Source organism: Myodes glareolus, chromosome 3, assembly GCF_982192425.1.
Source record: "Myodes glareolus chromosome 3, mMyoGla1.1, whole genome shotgun sequence".
NCBI classification, from domain to species: domain Eukaryota; kingdom Metazoa; phylum Chordata; class Mammalia; order Rodentia; family Cricetidae; genus Myodes; species Myodes glareolus.
In genome coordinates, this window is record NC_142028.1 from 38,796,403 (window position 1) to 38,805,283 (window position 8,881).

The 8,881-nt window shown below is 48.4% G+C and overlaps 1 long non-coding RNA gene across 1 annotated transcript; it reads left to right on the plus strand.

The window, feature by feature from the left end:
- The first annotated feature begins 6,350 nt into the window (after nucleotides 1-6,350).
- On the plus strand, nucleotides 6,351-7,339 carry LOC146895230 (uncharacterized). The gene is made up of 2 exons (XR_015000761.2): nucleotides 6,351-6,571; nucleotides 7,212-7,339. It is a non-coding gene; the product is annotated as an uncharacterized LOC146895230 (long non-coding RNA).
- The last annotated feature ends 1,542 nt before the right edge of the window (nucleotides 7,340-8,881 follow it).

An 8,881-nucleotide genomic window follows, 5' to 3' on the forward strand; every position in this document is an offset into this window, starting at 1 on the left:
AGGCCAGACTGGGCCAGGCTGGGCTCTGAGAGCTGCAGGGATGTGGAGGTGCTGGATTGGAGCAGCTTAGACAAGCCTTTGCTTATCTTTCCTCTTACGAAGCCCATGAAGGGAAAGTAGACTCCCCTGCCCCCGAACCAGTCTGTCCAAAGCTTGACCACCCAGAGCCCCTGGGTACTATTCCTGCTGGCCTAGAAGTTATCTGATCCTCGCTTTCCAGAGTTTGCCTCAAAGGACGGTTTAGTGAACAAAATAAATGCAAACTGTATGCAAACAACACATTTAAAAAATTGTCGTGTGTGTGTGTGTGTGTGTGTGTGTGATGTGGTATGTGAACGTGTGCACATGTGTCTGTGGTACAAGTGTGAATGGGGGCTGGGGTTAACATCAGGTGTCTTTTTCTCAATCTCTCTCCACCTTTGGTTTTTGAGACAGAGTCTCTCACTGAATCCAGAGCTCATTGTTCAGGCTAGACTGGTGACCAATGAGCTTCAAGGGTGCCTATCCTGGGCTTGTGGCGCTGAGGTCACACCTAGCCCTCAGTCCTCACGCTTGCCTCAAACACTCGTGACCAGCTGAGCCATCTTCACCCCATAAGCTCTGCACTTTGGGGTGACTTGCTGTACAGTCTCAGAGACTGAAAGACATAGCTATCATTATCCTGTCAGTGAACGGAGACATGGTGATGCTGGTGTGTCACTCAAGATAATCCATTCGTGTGTGACAGCCTTGGGCCTTTGATCCTGCACGAACCTACAATGTAACTGTGATTCCAAGAAAGCCTAGGCCCCAATTGAGAAAGCCTGGTTCTCAGAAAAAGGCCCCAGTGCTAGGAGGGCGCAAAGGTTCGGTCTGATACCATTTAGCCTGGCAGTCAGGCAAATTACGAACTCCAGTTTCTCTCTCTGTAAAGTGGGTGAGAGTTGATAGTTAAGGTTGCTAACCATAGTTTTTCTGGTAGGAGCTGGAATTCATAGGTGGAGAACAGTTGAGTTGGGGACACCTGCCTATGAAGCCAAGCCCCACACAGGATGAGCAGGGAAATGGTAAGAGGGGCTGATAGTTCAGAGAACTACACAGTAGACTTAAGAGTTTACTGACGGGGGAATTGGTCGTGTGATGTACTGGATGCAGCTTAGTCAGCGGGGGCTCAATCAGCGTGTCCAGGTTGAACTGACGCCCGAGTCTTTAACAAATATGCAAAGACACCAGGTGTTTGTGGAGGTCCTAACAGTCTAGACTCCTGGTGTCCCTGTCTTCTGGTCACGTGGCGTGGTGAATGTGGTGATCTGGAGTCTTACCCAGCTCTCCTTGGTGCTTGTCAGGGAAGAATTTATGAACTCTTGGTGGCCCAGACACTTGGTCACAGGTGGCCATTCTGCCTTAATTTGCTGCAGATTTCTCACAAGGACATGTCCCTAGAGCTGGACACCTTTAAGAACCCAAGAATGATGTGCTATGAACCGGGGGCAGGAAAGCAGCTGTTTCCTTGGTAGCCATGGAGGAGGTGTCCAGCTCTCAAAGCTGTGTCATCCCTTGGCTGGAAGCCACCTACTGGCTGCCTATCTGGTCCCTGTGAATGGAGTTGCTATTTGTAAATACCCAAGTCCAAGCAGGCTGAGAACCAGGCTTTCCCACCACCCTGAGGGGACGGCACTTCCCACAACCAGGGCAGAGCAAGAGCAGGTAGCTGGAGACACCCTGGTCATCAACATTTAGGGAATGGACTTTCACTTCATATTATGATCACCTGTAAGATACGTTCTCACATATGTAGAGTCCAGATTTAAATGTGTATGTATGTGTGCATCACATGGAAGCGGAAAGGGGACTAAGAGAGAGGAAGAAGAGGTCTAACGGAAGGGAGGAGGGAGGACTGGGAGTGAATAATGGAATAAGGGATGGAGGGCCAGAAAGAAAGGTAGAAGCACTAAGGGAAAGAGGGAGCTGGGAATGGGCACCCTGACTGTGGGTGACAGCACCCCAAAGTTTGGGTTCCTGAACCAGTAAGAAAGAAATGAGAAGAAAGTGGGGTACGTGCTGGAGCTCAAGTCTCTGCTTCCTGACCGTGACGTCAGCATGACCAGGCACCTCAGGCTCTTGCTGCCTGGCTTCCTGCCACACTGCACTGTGTGCCTTCTTAGAGTAGAAACGGTAAGCTGCCCTTCTTCCCTTAAGTTTCTTTTGCCAGATAGTTTATTTTAACAATGAGAAAAGTAATGGGAACATACATATATACACATATAAAAACATCACATTAAAGTTTATTTTTGGTGTGCTAACCAAAAGAATAATGTAAAGAAAAATAAAATTCCTTCCCATTATAAAAGTAATCTATATCTCCAGGAAACAATAGAAAAGTACAGATAATACAAATATTTAATCTAAAGATAATTGAGTTAATTTGTTTATAAAATCCTTTTTAGACCATTCTCTATGGGTAGTCATAAAACTGCCTGCATTTATATATCTCATTCTATAGTTGCTTCTCCCTCTTCCTTTTCTTCTTCTTCTCCTCCCCTTTGCCACACACACACACACACACACACACACCCCTCCATGTCAGCTCCGAGGATTTTCTTTCTTTGTGGTCTACACAGTAGACACTCACTGTCTGTTCTTTCCCACTATTACTGACACACCTCAGTCCTTCATAGCTTTCCATTTTTGTCTGATTATTTTCAATTCCATCATTAGAAGGATTCACGGCTGTCAGAAATACCTCAGGTGATGCAGCCATTCGGTGCACATTGCTGGTGGTCCTCCAGTTCATTCCCGTCAGCAAGGGCCACATTTCCCCAGCTCCTTTCCTCTGTCAAGCTCACCAGCTTGGCGGGTGAAAAATGCAACTTCAGTTACTTAAAATTTCCTCTCAGCGGTGGGCTTCTGTTTTTGCCCGCTGTCCAGACTCCCTCCACTGCTGTGGGACCTGGGCTTGGCACTGTCAAGGTTTTGTTTGCTGCTTCCATGGCATGTGTGTGCGTGTGTATGTGCTGACTGGTCCAAAAAAATTATGAAACAGTAACACTATTTAAAGGAATGAATATATATATATAGTCATTTAAAGGAGGGGAAGTCGAGGCCAGGAAGATAAGAGGACACTTTCCCACAGTCACACAAGGAAGCACATTCAGGATGGAATTACAGCTCTGAAAGCAGGGATTCTGGGCTTTTTGATTGTTTTAATTTTCGACGTACTGGGGACTCAGCCGAAGACCTTGCACATGCCCAGGCCAGCTTGGTATCGCTGAGCTCCATCCCCATACTTCTTACCTCGCTCCAGAGCACTGGTTGGTCAAGTTCAGCTCCAGTGAGTATGTAGTCTTCAGTGCTTGATTCAGGGGGTAATTCTACTGAGTACACAATAGGTACTCAGTACACATTTGTAAAATGAATGTTTGCATATAACAGATCAGAAGGGAAAGAAAGTTCATCCTGTCAAAAAGTGCTCTGGACCCTGGGAAGACAGGCTTCTGTCAGGTGTCTATTTGGGGGAAAATGGTCTTACTAATTTTCAGAATAAAACAGGAAAGTTACTGGGCTGTCGGAGCTGCTGGAAGAGGGCAGCGAAGGCCCCAGAACTGAGACAAGTGTGTTTGGAACTGTCAGCTGCGAGAATTCCTCATGCGCTCTGGCCTCCTCCTGGAGATGGACAGGTAAACTGACGGGGAGGACAGCTTTGTTTCTTTTGCATTCCTGGATGAACCAAGCCTGGCTGGGTCTCTGGTGGTTTCTAGGGAGCGTCTCATGCATTGCTGTGACCTCCTGAGTGCCCATCACTGTTGCGGAACATTACTTTAACTATGTAAAATTATTTTATTTATTTATGCTGCATTTGTTTAATTATGTAAAGAAGGGTTGCATTTTTTTTACCTTGCTGTTCTAAGCCACCTGATTGGTCTAATAAAAAGCTGAATAGCCAACAGCTAGGCAGTAGAACGATAGGTGGGGCTGGTGGGCAGAGAGACTAGATAGTAGGAGGAATCTAGGCTTGAGAGAAGAAAGAACGAGGGAGAGAGAGACAGAGATCCCTGGGGTCAGCCAGCCAGTCATGTAGCCACCAGCCAGTCAGACATGGCGGAAGCAGGACAAGTAGGACATACAGAATGAAAGAAAGGTAAAAAGCCCCATTGTCTAAATGTCGATGAAGAGAAACAGGTGAAATTAAGTTATAAGAGCTAGTGGGACAAAAATGAGATAGGGCTGCACATTCATAATTGATAATAAGTCTCCGTGTTATGATTCGGGAGCTGGTTGGTGCCCCAAAAGAAAACCTGCCCTACCTGTGCCCTGGTCCCCAAAGACCATTTACAGTTTTTCTTTCTAGAAGAGTGTCAGTGCTTCGGGCCTTTCCTGACTCAGTAGGTAACGGGTCAATGAAAGCAAGACCTATTCTGCCTCTGTCAAACACTATGCTGTTCTGTTCATACTAGCATCACTGTTGTTTGGTTGCTAGTAGAAGCGTGTGTGTGTGTGTGTGTGTGTGTGTGTATGTGTGTGTGTGTGTGTGTGAGAGAGAGAGAGAGAGAGAGAGAGAGAGAGAGAACACTGGTGTTATTTCTCAGGCTCTCACTGCCCACTTTGTTTTCTTTCTTTGAGATGGGGTCTCTCATTGACCTGGATCTCAACAACTTGGCTAGGCTAGCCAGCAATAAGCCTCAGAGTCTTCTTGTGTTCAGCTCTAGGGGACAGGAGTGCATCACATGCCTGTCTTTTCACACAGGTGCAGTGGACCACATTTAGGTCCTCAACTTTGTGGAGTTGTGGAGCAAGGCACTTTGACCACTGGACTATGTCATCAGCCCTGCGGCAGCTTTTGAGTCTTCCGCTGTCACTTGTCCCCTCCCAGTCTGTGCCCCATGCTGACGGAACACATGAACACAGATCCCATCATTTCTTCTTTCCAACCCTCCTCCCCAAAGCTTCCCGGGAGTCTCAGACAAGATCTGAGACTCCCGGGAAGCTTTGGGTCTCATGTCCTGGCACCTGGTTGATGATGCTCCACTCCAACCATGTTCACCTTCTTCCCATCTTTGAACCTCAGTTTCCTCATCTGAAAGCAGACGTCATAACCCCAAGTGTCCTGTAACCAGTGAGACCCTCAGCTATTCCTCAGTTACTCTCAACTCTCTCAGGGTCTCCTCTTCCAAAGGTGAGCAATTTCCAAAGACCTTGATTCACAACAAACCTTGGTTACTACTCTAAGATCCCCGATTCCCCGAGGAAACGCTTCCTCTCCTCATCTCTTCTACAGTCTTGGCGCAGGTCGACAGTGTTCAGCTGGAGAGGATGTTCTCCTGAATCTACTCATTAGCCAGCTTGTGCTGTCACACCCATTGCTGGTGAGCAATTTGACTTCAAAATGTGAAGTCTCCTGACTTGTCTCAGCCATCAGTGCCCCTAGGGGAAAATGGTGCATGCCTGTGAATGACGTACTTTCTTACGGGGAGCCCTCCTTCTGCTCCGTTCCTGGAACCAAGTTTCCAGGAAGCAAGGACCTGGCCCCAGCGGTTGATTTATTGAAGGATGTTCTCGGGAACCCATCAGTCATTTTTCTGCTCACATTTTCATGGATGGGCGCAGATGACAGGAAAAGTAATAGGTGTGTATGCAAAGGACAGTGAGCTGGGGCCAAATGGAGGCACTCATCCCCAGAATGGGAGCATTCATGTTGTAAGGGGAAATTTGTGGCCACCTGCTGAGCCTCAGAAACTGACATCTTCTCTGAGGACCCAGGTGGCTAGGAAGGGCCCCTCTGAAGAGGTGAGGGCTTGGTGGACCCAGCACACCAATTAGTTTAGAAGGAATTACTGGCACACTCTACCTCCACCCCCATGTACTGTGTCTCACTGAGCTGAAAAGACGCCTGCGCTCCATTGGTGATGAAGATGGAGGCCGATTGCACTACTGGTCCCACGGAGTGCTCCTGGACTGGGGATTGTCAGCATGGGGACCAGACTCAAGTCACACGGGACTTCAGCTGTTTTTAAAACACTCTTCATATACACTCTTATTTACTTGCACAGCCCCCGGGGGGTCAACATTTGGGGAAACTGAGTCCTAGAGAGGTTCATTGAGTTGATCATTCAAGGAGAAGGTACCCAGCGCTGCTTATCACGGCGAGCTCAGAGTTCTCTCCAATACAAAAAGCGTGTTTTTCTTTCTTTGTTCACCCTCCAAGGAACACGGGGAAAAAAAACACAGGATGAGAACTCCAAAATGATGCCGGCTGGGAGAGTAATTTGCTACAGCTGCAAGCAGGCATCCAAACACGCCCACTCCCTGAACTTCCCAGGCCAGGCCAGTCCGCATGTCCTTCTGTCCCTGGCCTCTTGCTGGCAGCAGCAAATGAAGAAGGCCAAGGGCAAGGCTGTCGGCTGCAGGAAGATTACGGCAGTGTGTTCACCACCATCAGGCCTGAGCCAGTTCCTGACACCTCCTGGAGGCGGGAGCCCAAGCAGAGATGATTTCCGGGAGGGAAGGGACTGGAGGCAGTGGCCACTCATTTCCTCACTGACTGCAGAGAGGCTAAATGTTCCAAAAACTACCAAGCTACTAAACTCCTTCCCAGGTGGGTACTGTGTGTGCGTGTGGGGGAACATTCTTTAGGATGCCTTCTCCAGGTGGTGATCCTGCTCTCAAGAGAGGGAAACATTTTATTTCTCGCTCATTCCCCCCCTCGTTCTATCTCTCTATATTTAATTAGCGCACAGAAAGAACCCATTCTGCCGTGTTCTGGGCCTTTCGAGGCCCCAGTATGTGCAATACCACTCTGCTTGGCCACTGAGGTGGGGAGAGGCGTGCACAACAGCCACTGTGGGATATGCTAGGTGATGTTTTACTTTGGGGGTCAGCTGGGCAGGGCTATGCTTTGTGATCAGACATTATTCTGGAAGGTTTTGTGGGAGTGGTTTTTTTTTGGGGGGGAAGGATAACTGAAATTTTTTAAGTGAAGTGGATTGTCTGATTTGCCCCATAGTGAGAATGAGTGGGCCTGGTCTAACCACTGGAAGGTCCTGTACCATCCCAAGAATGGCCTCCCCAGTCAAGAAGAAATGGTGTAGCACTACCTTCTGACTTGAGATGCAGCATCATCATCTCTGTACCAGGGTTGCAGATGGCCAGCCTCCATAACACATAAGCCATTCTTTAGCTAAATACATTTTTTTTGCACATATGGGACTTACTGGTTTTTGTCTTTTTTTTGACAGGGTTTCACTATATTGCTCTGGCTGTCTTGGAACTCATTATGTTGACCAGGCTGACCTTGGACTCACAAAGAGCTACCCGCTTATGCCTCCCAAGTGCTGGAATTAAAGATGTGGGCCACGAAGCTCAACTGATTTTACTTCATGTTTTAAAGAAATTTGTGTGTGTGTGTGTGTGTGTGTGTGTGTGTGTGTGTGTACGCACTTGTGCTTGCATGGGCACAAGCATACAGGTGCTTTTCTAAGTCAAAAGAGAGTGCCGGATCTCCTGGAACTGGAGTTATATGCTGTAAGTGACCCTGCAGGGATGCAGGCAGCTGAACCTGCAAGACTAACAAGTGCTCTTAGCCGCTGAGTTCTGTCTCTCTGGCAGACTCTGGTTGATGTACTTTCTAGTTTCCACACACGCCTGTGGCATCTGTCTGGGGCCACCAGAGTCTCAACCGTCCATCTTCTCTGTGGCCGTCATCCTTCCACAAGGCCCCGCCCCTGTTTCCCAGCCTCCGTTCCTCTTGCACCATTACTTTGGGTTTTTCTTGTCGAATCACTGTGCGCTAAGCAGCTTTGGCCCTGGAACTCCTGGCTCTTACTCTGTCCGACTTTGTCCTTGGTGAATCAGAGGGAGCAAGGCAGAGCGGAGAAAGAAGCACAAATCCTGTCACTTTCAGTGGCTCTCAAGGCCACATTTACAAACTGAGCTTCGTCACAGAAAGCCTTTCCTCCCAGGCTGGGGGAACACAGCTACTAAAAAATCCATCTGTCAAGAGGTCTTTGAGACCCTTCAGCACCGTGTGTATTCAGTGCTAGAGGTGGACCAGGCTTCAGTCCATCCACATGGGATTATCATTGTGCAGTGCCACCCCAGTGGCATTTCAGGGAAGGTGCGTGCCTGACTTCTTTGATCCCAGGAGAATTTCTTTTGTTCTGAGAGCTCTTTAGGGCTCCAAGAACTTTGTCCCCTTTCTGCTAGAACTTATCCTCACCACACTGAAAATAGCTAAGTGCTTTTCTGTCTGGCTAGGGTTCAAGGATGCGGGTGCGTGCCTGTGCTTCAGGGACCTTCAGGCAAGCAGAGCCTCTCTTCTCTGCCTTGTTTCTGCACAATATCTGCACAATAAACAAGGAGGCTGTGGGCCTCTCACGGATGCTTTTGTTCAGATGAAGGCCAAGTTAGAGAACTTGGCTTTGGTTGTTCTTAGTAAATCCACCATGTGATGGAACCCTATGCAACACAGGACTACACAGGATGGGGTGTGGGGAAGAAGAGTCAGTGCTAGGGGAGTGACTGGCTGGCTTGCCCCTGAAAGCCACTTCCCTCCAGGGAGAGAGCAGGCTGACCTCTGCAAGCCCAACACTTTCCTTCCCAGGTCTCCCTGTCAGGGGGTTGTCCAACAAATCCTTCCTCATCCAGCCATGGGGTAGATCAGGTATCATCCGCTGGGATAGCACTACCGGGGGGTAGAAATTGTGTTTAGAAAGAATAGGGGCTGAGGAGATGGCTTAGTGAGTAAAACGCCCACTGCACAAATGTGAGGATCTGAGTTCAAATCCCCAGAACCCATGTAAAAGCCAGGCATGTTAAAAAGTTCCTGTCATCCCTGTTCTGTGTCTCTGGAGGCAGAGGCAGTTTAATCTCTGGAAGCTTCCAGGCCAGCTGGGCTGGCATTTGTAGC